We start from the raw sequence: 14,486 nt of genomic DNA on the forward strand, positions 1-14,486 counted from the left end.
GCTTTTCCCTTACAGATGTGTTATTAGTATTTTAGCATTGCCATGATCTGTGTACTGTGCCTGTTACTGATAATAACACAATGTCTAAACCATGGTGTTTTGTGTTCTAGCTTATAATTTTTTATGCTTTCATTTCTTATGTAATAAAGAGTATGCTAGTTTTCTCTCATGGCTCTTTTAAAAAAATGGCAAGAAATTACTTCACATCTAGAACTCATTTTTCCCCCCCTTCGACCTCTGTGGAAAGTCAAAAAGACCAGAGTAGTTATGTGCTATATTGTCATCATGTTAATTGACCTTACTAATGTGTTCTTTAGTCTTCACAGTGTAAGGTTTGAATTTAACAGTGTAATGTAAGTTAATTGCTTTTGTCAAGTGTTTCCCCAGAACAATAATGGAGGTTCTAGGTGTAAATATAAAAATACATGCACAATAAAATATTGAGTCTTAAGTAAATATAGTGGGTTTTTTCTGTCTTAGCAGACAATAGACATTTGATATTATGGTTTATCATTTTACATCTCATTTGTACAATTATTCATCTCATTAATTATGAGATTTTCTTTATTGTTAATTTTTTTTTTTTTGTTTTAGGGCTGCACCCATGGCATGTGAAGGTTCCCAGGCCAGAGGTTGAATCAGAGCTCTAGCTCTGGCCTACACCACAGCCACAGCCATGCAGGATCCGAGCCACGTCTGCAACCTACACAGTTCACAGCAATGACGGATCCTTAACCCACTGAGCGAGGTGAGGATCGAACCTGTGTCAAGATCCTAGTGAGATTGGTTTCCACTGAAGTCATAACAGAACTCCTGTTTGAACATTTTTAATAATCTCAACAGGAGATGCAGAATTTTACTGTCTGCCTTATTAATATTTTTTCTCCAATATGTTTATTACCACATCAAAAATTAGAGTGATTGATCTCTGTTGGCTTTTTTTAAGTATTTTTTACTGTTTTGATTTTTTCATGTTCTAGGAAGCATAGAAACTACAGATTTCTTTCATTTTTTAATATTAATGGATGTAGTAATTGCTTATTATCCCAAATAGAATTTACTCCCTCCTGCTAACGATGCTTGGTGTTTTAGTTTAAATTAGTTTCTTCAGAAATATCATTGTTTTAATAGTAAAAACTGGACTGTCAACATTTTTCCTGGAATGCTTCCCACTTATACCACTTGAACTCTGGAAGGTCAACTCTTTTATTTTTCTTTCTGTTACCTTTGGTGTTCTCACTTTGCCCTGTCCTTAGTGATTCTTCGTCTCTAACATAAAATGAGGGATTTAGCCACTGTGTTCCTCAAGATCAAAAAATAACCAGCGACAATAATTGACTTCTTTGTAGCAACTGTAAAAGAATGCACATATTTTTTCCTCTGACTCCAGACTCCCTTAGCAATATCAGTCAATTGTCACCCATCAGGTTATAGCCATTGCCATGCGGACCATACAGGAGGTTGTCTGGATAAGGAGCCTGTCTTCAATAATACAGGAGAGAGCGTAGATAGATTTGGGAGGAGCATGAAAGGTAATGTATTTCCTCTCGTGTTCTGCTTCGCAGCTTCAGGGCAATATATTTCACTGTTTCTGGTCCTGCAGCCATTGAATCTGGTGATGAAGCATCATAAAATAAGTTCCTATTGCTCTTCCTTATTTAGAATGGACCAGAGCAGACATGCCTGAGAGAAACCAAACAGTGAAGCAGCTTTCTGGCTGGCCTTGCACCTCTCAGACTATTTCTTTTTGCCTGTTTTGAATCATGTCCTGAACTAGGTTCCCAGAGCAGTAGGGTTCACTCCTCTACACATTCCTGTAGGGAGACAAACACTGAGCTCTGAACTGGGCTACATAGAACATTCTGATGAAAAAAAAAAACAGAAATATAAGCACAGCAATGTCATGTCCTCTATGCAGTGGAGTTTCATTTATCATTCACAACGCATGAGAATTGAAATGTAGATAATTTTCCCACTGAAGCCAGCCTTCAGGGGGAAAAAAAATCAAATGAACTCCCTACTAATTTTTCTGCTCTATTATCTTATATATGGTGATTTGTAGAGATGGTGAGAACATTCATACTTTAGGCAGAGTTCTAATTGTATTGAGGAAAGATTGTATTCTGTGCTTTTTCTCCATATTCAATCATTACATCTGGTTTAACACTGCCAAAAACTGTGAGGAGAATGTGATGTTTATTACATGAAAAAAAAGGATTTTTTTTATTTGCTCATGCAAAGGGTGTTCCGGTTTACTTGGTTTTCTTACTGTTTCTGCTGGACCGAAGATATTTGACCCTCATATGTGCACATACCTGTCACCTGAGCTGCCGTGCTTTAAAAGAAGTGTGTGATACAGAGTTCCTGTCGTGCTCAATGGTTAACAAATCCGACTAGGACCATGGTGCGGGTCAATCCTGCGTTGCTCAGTGGTTAAGGATCTGGCATTGCCATGAGAGGAGTGGTGTAGGTCATAGAGGAGGCTGGGGATCCCACGTCGCTGTGGCTTGGCGTAGCCGGTGGCTACAGCTACGATTTAGACCCCTAGCCTGGAACCTCCATATGCCCACGGGTGCGGCCTTAGAAAGGCAAAAAAGACAAAAAAATAAAAAAAAATAAATAGAAGAAGGTGTGATATAATGGTTGGGAGATTCAGTTCCAATTATAGCTCTTTATTCCCAGTGCCTCATTTTAGAAAGCATTCAGCGACTTTTCCAGGCTTTAAGACAAAGTAAAAGGGAAAAAAAAAAAAAGCATCATCATGGTTTTATAAATGGATGGATGCTGTGTGGATGGTGAGTCAGCATTTGGGACATCTTCCAGGTTTGCCAGAAACAGACTTCACCATCACGTGCCACTTGTCTGTCCTTCAAGTTGTTACGCTGGTTACCCACACTCTCCCAGCACGGGGTATGGGCTGCTTCACAGAGAAGAGGATTTTTGCGTTTTTTCCACCACTGCAGATGAGCACATCATCCTCCTCCGCCACTGCTTTTATTTGCTTATTTTGCCTTTTCTGTGAGACATAGGAAGTCCCCAGTGAATTTCTTCCCATGCAGTTATTGCACTGCCCCTAAGTGTCTTAGCTACTCTCCAACGCTGCTCTTATGTAACAAGGCCTATGAATGACAATTAGCAGCCTCATGATGGTAACCAATAGGGTGAGCTGTATACAAAGTGAAATAGCCACAGATGCCCTCAGGAGACTCAGCCACCAGGTGTCCAGGGGCCTCTATTTCTTTCTCTCTTTCACTTCTGCTCACAGCCCAGTACACCACTGCTAGCAGGAGGATACGTAAGAGAGGAAACTAAGAATCCAAAAGTGAGTTCATAGGTTAGAACAGTGGTATCCCATCATTTTTTTTGGATTGAAAGTCTGTACTGTTCATCAGAAACACATCCTCATTAAATAAACATTTCACAATTAAAATAATTTCTGAAGAAAGAGTACAGCCATCATCTGCAATTTCCAGTTATTACTTATAATAAGACAATGCAAAGCAGAAAACTAATAGCAATCACGCCAAATCACTTTGCCACACAAGGGTATGAATTCAATAAGGTAAGTGTTCAAATTGTCTGTGCATTCTTGTCTAAGTTAATACAGGAAGTAGCTGTAATTATATGAATAAACATTGCTGACATATATGTCTATATCATATACATGGGTGTGTAAATACACACAGACATACATGTATCAATTTGGAAATAAACTGAAAACTCACCAAGTTCACTGATTCCAATATTTATCTTGAACTAAGGAACCGCTTGATCTCTGTGTGTGATACTTGTACTCAGTTTTTAGATACTTTTCTGGTCCTATTCTAAACAAGTGATTTGGTTTGTATTTAAAGAAGGTTGCAAATCTTGCAATGAAATGCAGGATATAATGTTTGAATCCCTTTAGAGAATTTCTCAGCTCAAACCATCTGTCTATGGGTCCTTTATTTTTACTCTAGAAAGAAAGGAGTTGGGGGGGGTGAAAGATCTTCATTGCCTCATTTATATCCACTAGAGTTTTGTTTTGTTTTGTCTTTTTGCCATTTCTTGAGCCGCTCCTGCGGCATATGGAGGTTCCCAGGCTAGGGGTCGAATCGGAGCTGCAGCCGCTGGCCTATGCCAGAGCCGAAGCAACGCAGGATCCGAGCTGCGTCTGCGACCTACACCACAGCTCATGGTAATGCCAGGTCCTTAACCCATTGAGCAAGGCCAGGGATTGAACCCACAACCTCATGGTTCCTAGTCGGATGCGTTAACCACTGAGCCACGACAGGAACTCCAAACTAGAGATTCATTTTAACTGAGTTTGTAGTGTCATTTTGCACTCACTCCAGTAATGGAAATAATGAAAAACATTGCATGTAATTTCATTTCACAGATGCCTCTAGCCATATTGTCAGCTATTGATTAAAACCAATCGTATGATGTAGAGGTAAGTATACCTCCCCTCCCCCACACACAGAGTGGCTCTCTATTCCCTCTACTCTTTCTTATGGTAAGTGGGCATCACTCAGCTATTTAAAAACAGCAGTAGAGTGCCCAATTCTACTAATTCTAAGCAGATACCTGGTTTTTAAAAGACATACTGCATTGGCTGCCATGTGTTGAATGCTTTCTTGTTACTGTGCCCTGTGCTGCCACTTTCTACGCATTATCACTAAGTCTCTTAAACTTTGAAAAATGATGGCTATTATCCTTGTTTAGGTCTAGGCTCATGCTCATCCAGTTCACTTTGTGATCTTCCATGATGGATCATTGACCATCTCTGGATTGAGGGTAAAAATTTCGCTCTCTCATTTGTTTTCTATTGTTTGTCTTTGGTTGGATTTGAATGTCTTTGATGGGAAAGGGAGATGGCATTTGAAGCCAAACTAGGGTGTGCAATGCCCCCATGCTTTTGCAAGATAGTGTTCAAGTTCCAGGAATTATTCATGTCCTATGTGGCATAGAAATTTAAAAAAAAAAAAAAAAAAAAAAAAAAAAGACCATGAATCCAGCTCCCAGATCCAGGTTTATAGTGTTATTCTCCAAAAGAAGGAACCAGGACTCCTTGGAAAAAATGGATGATTCTATAACTTTGGCAGGAAATATATAAGATAAGCCTGGAGTTTCTTATCAGACCAGAAAGAAAGGAAGTGCCCCCAAATCAAAAAAATGGAGCATGTCAAAGGAAAATGGAAACCAACTGAAAGGCACTCAGTGGCCACACTTGAAACAATCTGAGCAAAATAAATAATGTGTTATTGCATAGTATAAAATATCCTTGAGTTCATACTGATATAAGTGAGTCAATAAACAGATGGGAGACAAGAGACAAATCTTCTGACAAGGGAATGCTGAAGATTTTTGTGGATACTCACCCTTAAGAGGTAGAGCTTAACTATACCTACCCCAAACTCCTGTTTTGAGTATGAGTTACACTTATTGACCACCTTCTAAAGAGCAGAGTGAGTTAAAAGAGGACAATGACTTTGCAGTGGAAAAATCTGGAAAAGTACTTCAGCCAGGTGATCATGTTTAGCATCATCAGTAATTCATGTTGATAGCATGACTCTTTTTTTTTTTTTTTTTTTTTTTTTACTTTTTACTTTTTAGGGCTGTGCCCATGGCACATGGAGTTTCCCAGGCTAGGGGTCAAACTGCAGCTACAGCTGCCAGCCATAGCCACAGCAATGCAGGATCCGAGCTGCATCTGCAACCTACACCACAGCTCGTGGCAATGCCAGATCCTTAACCCACTGAGTGAGGCCAGGAATCAAACCCGCATACTCACAGATACTGGTTGGATTCGTTTCTGCTGTGCCACTATGGGAACTCCAAGATGGTTTGTACTCTTGACATGATGTAATGACAGTGATGAGCATGGCAAAAATACTATCCCCCAAGCACCTAGTCTAACTATAAGACAAATAGCATACACATACACAAGAGGTTGTATATACATATATATTGTATACATACATATAATATGGAGATTATATTTCAAGAGATTAAACATATAAGAAGATTTTGTATGTGTATATAAGATTTTATAAATGTGTGTATATCTCTTTATGTAATATATGTAAGGCAAATATTAAAAATTGGCTCACATGGTTATGGAGATTGGCAAGTCCAAAATCTGTAGGTCAAGCTGGCAAACTTGAAACTCAAACAAGACCTTATACGGCAGTCTTGAGGCAGAGTTCCTTCTCTGGAAAACCTCAGTTTTTGCTCCTAAGGCCTTCAACTGACTGGGGAAGGCCCACCCACACTGTCAAGGGTAATCGGTAAAGTCAACGCATCATACGGCTCTTCCTTTACTCACAATGGAGTTACATCTCTGGAAAACCATCTTAAGTTACAAAAAATTAGAAGTTGAAATGCATTTAACACACCCAACCAACAGAACAGTACACCTTAGCCTAGCCTACCTTAAGCACGCTCCGAACACTTACTATTAGCCTATGGTTTGGCAAAATCACCTAACACCAAGCCTATTGTATAATCGAGTGTTGAATATCTTATGTATTTATTGAATGATGTGCCAAAAGAAGAAGACAGAATGGTTGTAAGCACGGCAGTTGTTTGTTCTCATGATCACATGGCTGACTGGGCACTGCAGCTTGCTGCCAGCATCCCAAGAGTGTATCTTACCATTTATCACTAGCTCAGGAAAGGATGAAAATTCAATGTGCAGTTTCTACTGAATGTGTATCGCTTTTACTACTGTAAAGCAAAAAACCTAAAGTCAAACCATCCTAATTTGTGGACCATCTGTGGATGTGCCTCTGTATCTACCAAATTCCTTCACTCTACCACCTAGGTTAGCATGTGGTTAAATAACTGGGTACTATAATCTAGCCAAGTTGATGATAGAGATACCTACCCAGATAAGGAAATGCCAGACAACATAAGTCTAAGAAACTGTCAAAGCCCAGAGTTGGCTCAAGAGGCCTGATGCCTGAATAGAATGTGGTGTCCAAGATGGGATTCTGGAACAGGAAAGAAGCGTAAGGGAAAAACTAGTGAAATTCAAATAAAATGCAGAGTTTAGTTAATAGTTTTTTAAAAATCGTGTGAAAGAAGATACCTGCACAGACAATTCTCCTTTACGAAGGAAACATAGTGTTATAATAAATTACATCCAGAATTCCAGGGAGACAACTGGACCTGAAAATTGAAAAAAGGTTGAGCTTTGGAAGCTGACTGACCACAATTTTTTAAACAGGCAGAAACAATGATGACCAATTATCCTTTCACCATCTGCTTTCCTGACCAACAGACAAAACAAAGCTCTAAAATCATTATTACGTGAAAGCAAATGTCTAAAACTTATGTCTTATTGATCTGAATTGAATTACTTTTTCTAATTTACTACACTTGCCATCTGGGTAGTGACCTCCAAGTGAGAAATAAAACATTCAGAAACTAAGACTCAGGATTTTGGTAAAATTGTTCTATCTTTAACTCACTAGTAATCCTATAGGCAAAATAATCCAAGCAAGTATTTGGCCATGTGTTTTTCAACCATTTGTCTCTGCACAACATTTCAGGTTAAGAAATAGGATATTTGTAAATGCTCCCCAAACGGAGGAGCTTGACCACAATCCTCAGGTGAGGCAAAGCTAGGCTAAAATTACAAGTAGACCCTAAAATCTTAATGACTAGACAAAACAAGAGTATTTTCCTTTCACATCACATTTCAGTGCGGAATAGGTGACTTTCGCCGTCATGCAGTTATGCTGTCTGCAGTATGTGACCTCCAACGTCAGAACGAAAGCAGAGAAAACTGCAGAATTTCCAGAATAAGTCCAGGCTTTGAATGGCTTACACCCCTCCTGTTTCACCTTGTTAGCCAGAAGGCAGTCACGTTGTCCTAACCTAATAGCAGGGGAAGCTGCATCTTTCTTTGTGCAGGAAGGGGAACTGCAATAAAATCATGGCGTAGCATCTACTGTAACTGTCAACCAACTTTGGGAAATCTTATATGCTTCATTCCCCCTTACAGAGTCATAATGCAAAATAAATATAAAGACCTGAGAATTCCTATAAGAAGGAAACTGGTCTAACATTGTTTAACTCAGAGTTTCCAGAACTTGTTTACATTGTTTAACTCAATCCTCGATAACTCTTGGGGGAAAAACCCACCATGTTTGCTTAACACAATTTGGATACACTAACCTGGAGATACATTGCTCCTTCTTCTATGCTTCCATGACCAAGAACTCTTCTTCAAATTTTTTTCTCTCTCTCTGTCTCTTTCTGTTCTCTCTCTCTCTCTCTCTGTGTTTGTGTGGTTGTGTTATGCATGTGCGCATGTATTCAGTTCACTTTCATTCAAGGTCAGCTTATTAAGAGTCAATATTCCATTAAAAATCATAATTTAACTGTTAATGGACAATCATATTTCCTTCGGTTCAAATTCTCTGATGTGTATTTAACTGTGTCACAAAATACTGATCTCGAAATTCTCTGGAATGAGCTTCCCCAGGTATGAGAAATCTTAGACCAGATTAAAGAAAAGAGTAATCATGTATACATTTCATTTGATAACTATCGGGTTGGTCGTTGTTGTTGTTACCTAATCTCCTTTGCTCTGATTATCTTATTTTATATTTAAATTTTATCTTTATATCCTTATTGAGTATTTTCTAGTGGTATAAATCATTTGATAAGGCAGTAGATATTATAGTAATTATAGACTAAGATTAGATAGATAGATGAATAAAATTTTAAATGTTTTGGCTGTCATGATGCATGGTCTGTAGCTATGTGTTTCCGTATTTTTGACTAGTTGCTAGGAACCACTTAAAGGTAATGAGAAGTATAGAGCTTCCCTTGATATCATTAGTCTAATTGGATTTTCTAGATTCAGATTCTTTCCATTATTGACAGCAGGATGTTAAATCTCAGTACAGTGTGTAAATATTTTAAGTATATATGAAAAAAATGAACTTTTGTGTACAACAAAACAATAAGTTATTACATTTTTATCAATTTTACGTATTCATTAAAGACAAAAAAGGAAGGTAATACGAAAGTTAAGATAAACAAATATTGGACAAAACTCTAAACTTGGGTAAAAAAAATCAGTATGAGTTCCTTCCAATGTCCATTCTAAAATAGGTCTTATTTTACAATAATACACGTATTTTAGCAGTTACAGAAATGAAGCTAGTACTATTCACTTTGTTCTTCTTTGAAGGAGCATTCCTAAAAAACACATACTTGCCCTCCCCACTGTCCTGGTAGCTATTTCTAGTATTTCTTTATTCCTAGTACAAGTAATGTGGGGCCCTTCTTACATTCTGGCTGGCTGCCAAATGTCAGTTTAAAAAAGATAAAGTTGTTATTCATCATTATTCATTCATGTATTGAGATACCGCCAGGTTCTAGAATGTAAGTAATAAGTATAGAATTTCACAATTAGTATGCTGACTGTAGGCTCCAAGAGTAAATAGATTTGTTGTTGGCAGCAGGTATGATTCCTATCCAATGTCCATTCTTCTGTCTACTGCAAAATAGAAATTATTCAGGTGCCAAAAGACATTCATTCCATATGTGACTAATTGCAAGCAAAAAAAAAAGAAGTTAGTAGAACTCCAGGAAGACTCTTAAAGGGGAGAAGTAAAACTAGGACATTTGCTAAAATAGCCTTTAACCTTCTCCCTCAGCTGGTTGGTCTGTGGTTAAAATGACTGGAGGTCTGCCTGCATTTAGATCAGAGAAATTTACATGCTCAGTGGTGATATGAAATAGAAGATGGCTAGATTCCTGATGTTATAGATCAAAATAGTAGTTCAGAATCAGGCTCTATGAAGAAGCAATAATAATAGTGAATGAATAGTTTATAAATCACCTCCAATCCTAAACCAAGAAGATGGATTAGATTTTACTGCTTATAGTCATTAAGGAAATCCCTAATGACTATTAACAAAGTAAGAGAAAAATAGAAATACTTAGAGCTGAATGGGCCTTAAAATTCTCTCTTAACAATTCCAGAAATGTGCTATGTGGGGATCTCATGAGGACGACTAGGTGGTAGAGGCGAGGCAAAATGTGGGGCTGCTGATGGGTGAGTCTACACAACACCACTCTCCATCATTAGGGCAACTCTACTTTACTGTTTTATAATTCCAAACGGCACTTCTATGAAAAAACATTCCAAGGCTAAACCTGCCAATTTACACTATCACTTCACTGATTTATTGAAAGTTTCACTCGGAGGATCGTTTGCCCGTGATCTCACTGCAAGTTAGGACTTGACTGCAAGTCTATAGAACATAGCCAACTTCCCGTTATGTTATTGTGCACTTAAGAGCTGTAACTCAGAAGTCCTCTAGAGTGTACTTGTAGTAGTAATGTCAGTAGCGGAGACCAGTTGCAAACTGGGTGCACTGCTCCTCCAGAGATGGGAATGGCCTGAAGCCAGAGTAGTTTCAGTAGAATCACACAGAGAAGAGATGAATCGACCACACAAATGTATTCAAGTCTCTTTCATCAACAGTGTAACCAAATCCTACTTTTAATTCCATTTAATTTAATTAATAATTTAAATACTCATAGTAGCTCTCTTTTTTTTTCTTACATCCTTTTTTCAGGTATCTTAGGGACTACTATCTCATTTCCACAATGATAAATTACTCTGTCTCACATCTCACTAGGTAGATAAACCAATACAAAGACTCATCTTTAGATGGGTCTTACCTAGAAATTTCTGGTGCTAATACTAATCCGTCAGGGGCAGTCAAGAAAACACATCCCACATATTTAGAAATACAGATGATTTATTATTAGAGCATGGAAGAGCTGAAACAAAGGTTAGGGAGCTTACTTCTGTTTTCAGACAATCCAGAAGTATGAGACTTTAGACTGCTCATAAACTTAGCTCTTTGCAACACCAAAGCTGTTCTCAGACAGATACCTGTTAAAAGCCACTTGATTTTCAGACCTTCCTACAGCACCAAAGTGGTAATTCTCAGAAAGCCTGAAGCTCCTGACAAGACTCCCCTTTTCTTCTGCTAATGTTCTTCCCCTGAAAGAAGGAGAAGTTCCTGAGCAAGAACACCCAGAATACAGCGCAGAACACATGGAAGATGCTAACTGAATCAATAGTACACATAGTCCTTGCTTGCACAGTATGAGGGATCATAAAATATGCAAGCTGGACTATGCAAAAAACTCATAATCAAGAAAATTACCCAAACACATTATGGAAAGTTTCAATATATTTGAAAGATGCTATAATACAAATATAATTTGTAATCTACAGTAAATTAGAAGAATTACTGTAGATTATAAGTGTAAAGGAACTTCAAACAGTAGCAAACTAATACTTATTTAGTTCACAGTAATTTAAAACATTTGAAACACCGACAATTACATGTTTGATTCTTAATATAAATATGTCGAGTAGTTTGATGAGCGCTTGCCTTTTGTCATACAACTTCCTACATGGAGGAACATCTTTTACATGCCGTGATAAGTTGTCTCCTTTCTAGTTTAGATCAACTTCCAACATTTTATAGTTAAACTTTTAGTCTCATGAAGTATCTCTGAGAATTCCTTTAATGTAGTTTTTGCTAGCATCACTTATTTGAGAAATGTTTATCCTTTCTGTCACAATTCTTTCCTCATTTATGTTAATAAGCCCATCCTCAGTGAACATGCGAATATCTAGCTGCATACCTAGTCTCTTGAATGGTGGAGGTCAACATTCCACAGTCATGTTTGTTTTGTTTGTTTCCATGGCATCATTGCATATTATTCAAATTTCCTTCTAGCATTATCACTTACATTTCTTTGCTCTACTTTCATCTCTGTTGGCCAGTTTCCTTTTGCACTTATCCATTTTTGTAAAAGTGCCACATGGTCCATAATGGAACAAGGGTCAACACAACTACACATAAGTTGTACATGAACTGGATAACATACAGTGACCACTCATTAAATATTTCAGAGTTGCCACTGTGCACAGTGGTTATGGATTTGGTGTCGTTTCTCCAGCCTCAGGTCACTACTGAGGTGTGGCCCAGCACAGTAGATTAATTCTGCATTGCCTCAGCTGTGACATAGGTCGAGCTGTGGCTCAGATTCAATCCCTTGCTGGGCACTTTCATATGCTTCAGATGTGGCAAAAAAACAAACAAAGAAACAAATAAACAAACCCATACTTTCAAAGTTATTTTATTGGCCAATGATCATGATCACAGCTGTTACTTTAGAATATTTATAGACTAAAACCTCAGAAAGCTCATACTTTGCAAGGCGTTGTTAATACACAAGTGATAACTGAAATTTAAAATGTACTGTTTGGAATATAAAATTCTTGTATATGGAATCTTGTAATGGAAGGATTATCTAGCTTGGTGACCAGGAGTCCTGTAATGGTGTGAGGAGTAAGAGTTGAGAAGAAAATGAAAATCGATGATAACTAAAAATTTAAAGAGGAAAAATGGCAACATGAATAAGTACATGGAAACAAGCAATAGAGAAGTGAGAAAAATGAGGCCATTGATTTGAACCTCTTAAGTTTTAGGTCCTGGGGCTAATCCATGTAGAAATGTCTAGCAGGCTGTTAAATTTCAGTCTATATCTCAGGAGATTTAGGAACTAGAATATAAATTTAAATGCCATCCATAAAGAGGTAGTTACAAAGTTAAGAGATAGAATACAAGCTCAGACCTTTCCAAGAACTAACATGTATTTGATGTGTGGAAGCTAATAAACCAAGAGAATGTTAGATGGTAGCATTTTCCAGAGACATCCAGAAAATGCAAAGTTACATGACAAAATTAAGGATGCAGGATTTTAGAACAAAATAACAGCAACAATGACAAAGGTAGGCAATGGTAAGAAATATTGCTGAGGACTAAGACAAGTCCTAAGTGAAAGCCAGATTTGATCTCCCATTTAGATTGCAATGTGATCTTTTTTTTCCCCTGTCTTTTTTGGCCACACTAGTGCATATGGAGGTTCCAAGGCAAGGGTCTAATCAGAGCGTAGCCACCGCCTACACCACAGCCACAGCAACGCCAGACCTGAGCCACATCTGCGACCTACACCACAGCACGCAATGCTGATACTCAACCCACTGAGCAAGGCCAGGGATCGAACTTGCAACCTCAGTTCCTAGTCAGATTCATTTCCTCTGCACCACAATAGGAACTCTGCCACTGGTGATTCTTTAAGAGAAAACCATCAGCAGAATTGTGAGTGGAGAAGGAGACTGGAAATGTGAGGAGTGTGGTGGACAGCTGTGTTTGTTAGAGAAAGAAGGAATGCTTGATAATTACCTGGAGATGAAAAGCATAATCTTTTTTTTTTTTTGTGAAACCCAAGGCAGTCATTGGTTAGATCTCTTAGACTCTAATTTGCTTAATAAATAATATCCTATAACCTGCCTTCACTGACTAAGCTTGCTCTAATTGTTCAGCAAAGGCAGACCCTCCAAGCTTCACAGAGCTTAAACAATGCATCACAAGACTCCTTTAACTGTCCCCTATAGATAGCACTTCTGATGAATGCGTCACTATAGTAACAGTTGCTTATGTAGTTTTCAGAACCTGGAGCTAGTCTTGTTCAGTTCAAAGGATGGAGACCACTGACCAGTTCTTATTAAACTGAAAGTTGGAAGTGAGAAGGAATAATATTTTTTCTAGAACAAAGTGATATAGTAGGAAGTTTAGCTAGAAACTGATTTTTTCTTTTTCTTTTTTATTTATTATTATTTTTTTTTTTTTTTTTTGGCCATCTCACAGCATATGGCCTTCCTAGGCCAGGGATCAGATCTGATCAATCTTGACGTAAACCACAGCTGAGGCAACATCAGATCCTTAACCCACTGTGCTGGGCCAGTGATCAAACCTGCCTGCATCCCAGTTTTCCCAAGATGCTGCCAATCCCATTGTACTACAGTGGGAACTCCTAGAAAGTGATCTTTGAGTGTTAGAAAAAGCATTGTTAAAAAGGATGTCTGAGTGAGGTGAGTAAAATCAGGGTGAAAAAATTGAGAATGTATAAAGACTGGCAGACAGAATGACTGAAAAGTTCAAGTTTGTTAAGGAGTGGCAAGCATTTTTTTTTAAGAATTTTTCTTTACAGGTGTTCAGTGAATGTTCACCAATGTCAAATACTTTATCTTCAAGTTCAAATACATAATTATATTAACAACTCTAGGGTGCCTCTTCAAGCCCTGCATGTGTTTATTGCTTTTTCAGAGAATTATGTCAAACTGTTGAATCTTTGGCTTTTTTCTTGGGAAGCTTTTTTCTATGGGATTCATTTCTGACATTATTCAGTGTAACTCATTTTTGTTTCTTTTATGTCAAACAGATTTTCCCACAGTTTAAAAACAAAGACTTATTGTGTGAAAGGGAGATTTTGCCATTTTGTTTTTTAAAGAAATAAAACCTAATACATAGTTTTGTATCTTTTGGTGAATGAACTGGAAGAAGCAAGTTAGAAGTATCTTTTCTTCTACATAATTATTTATATGGAGATAC

The sequence above is a fragment of the Sus scrofa genome, chromosome 13 (assembly GCF_000003025.6).
Source record: "Sus scrofa isolate TJ Tabasco breed Duroc chromosome 13, Sscrofa11.1, whole genome shotgun sequence".
NCBI classification, from domain to species: Eukaryota; Metazoa; Chordata; class Mammalia; order Artiodactyla; family Suidae; genus Sus; species Sus scrofa.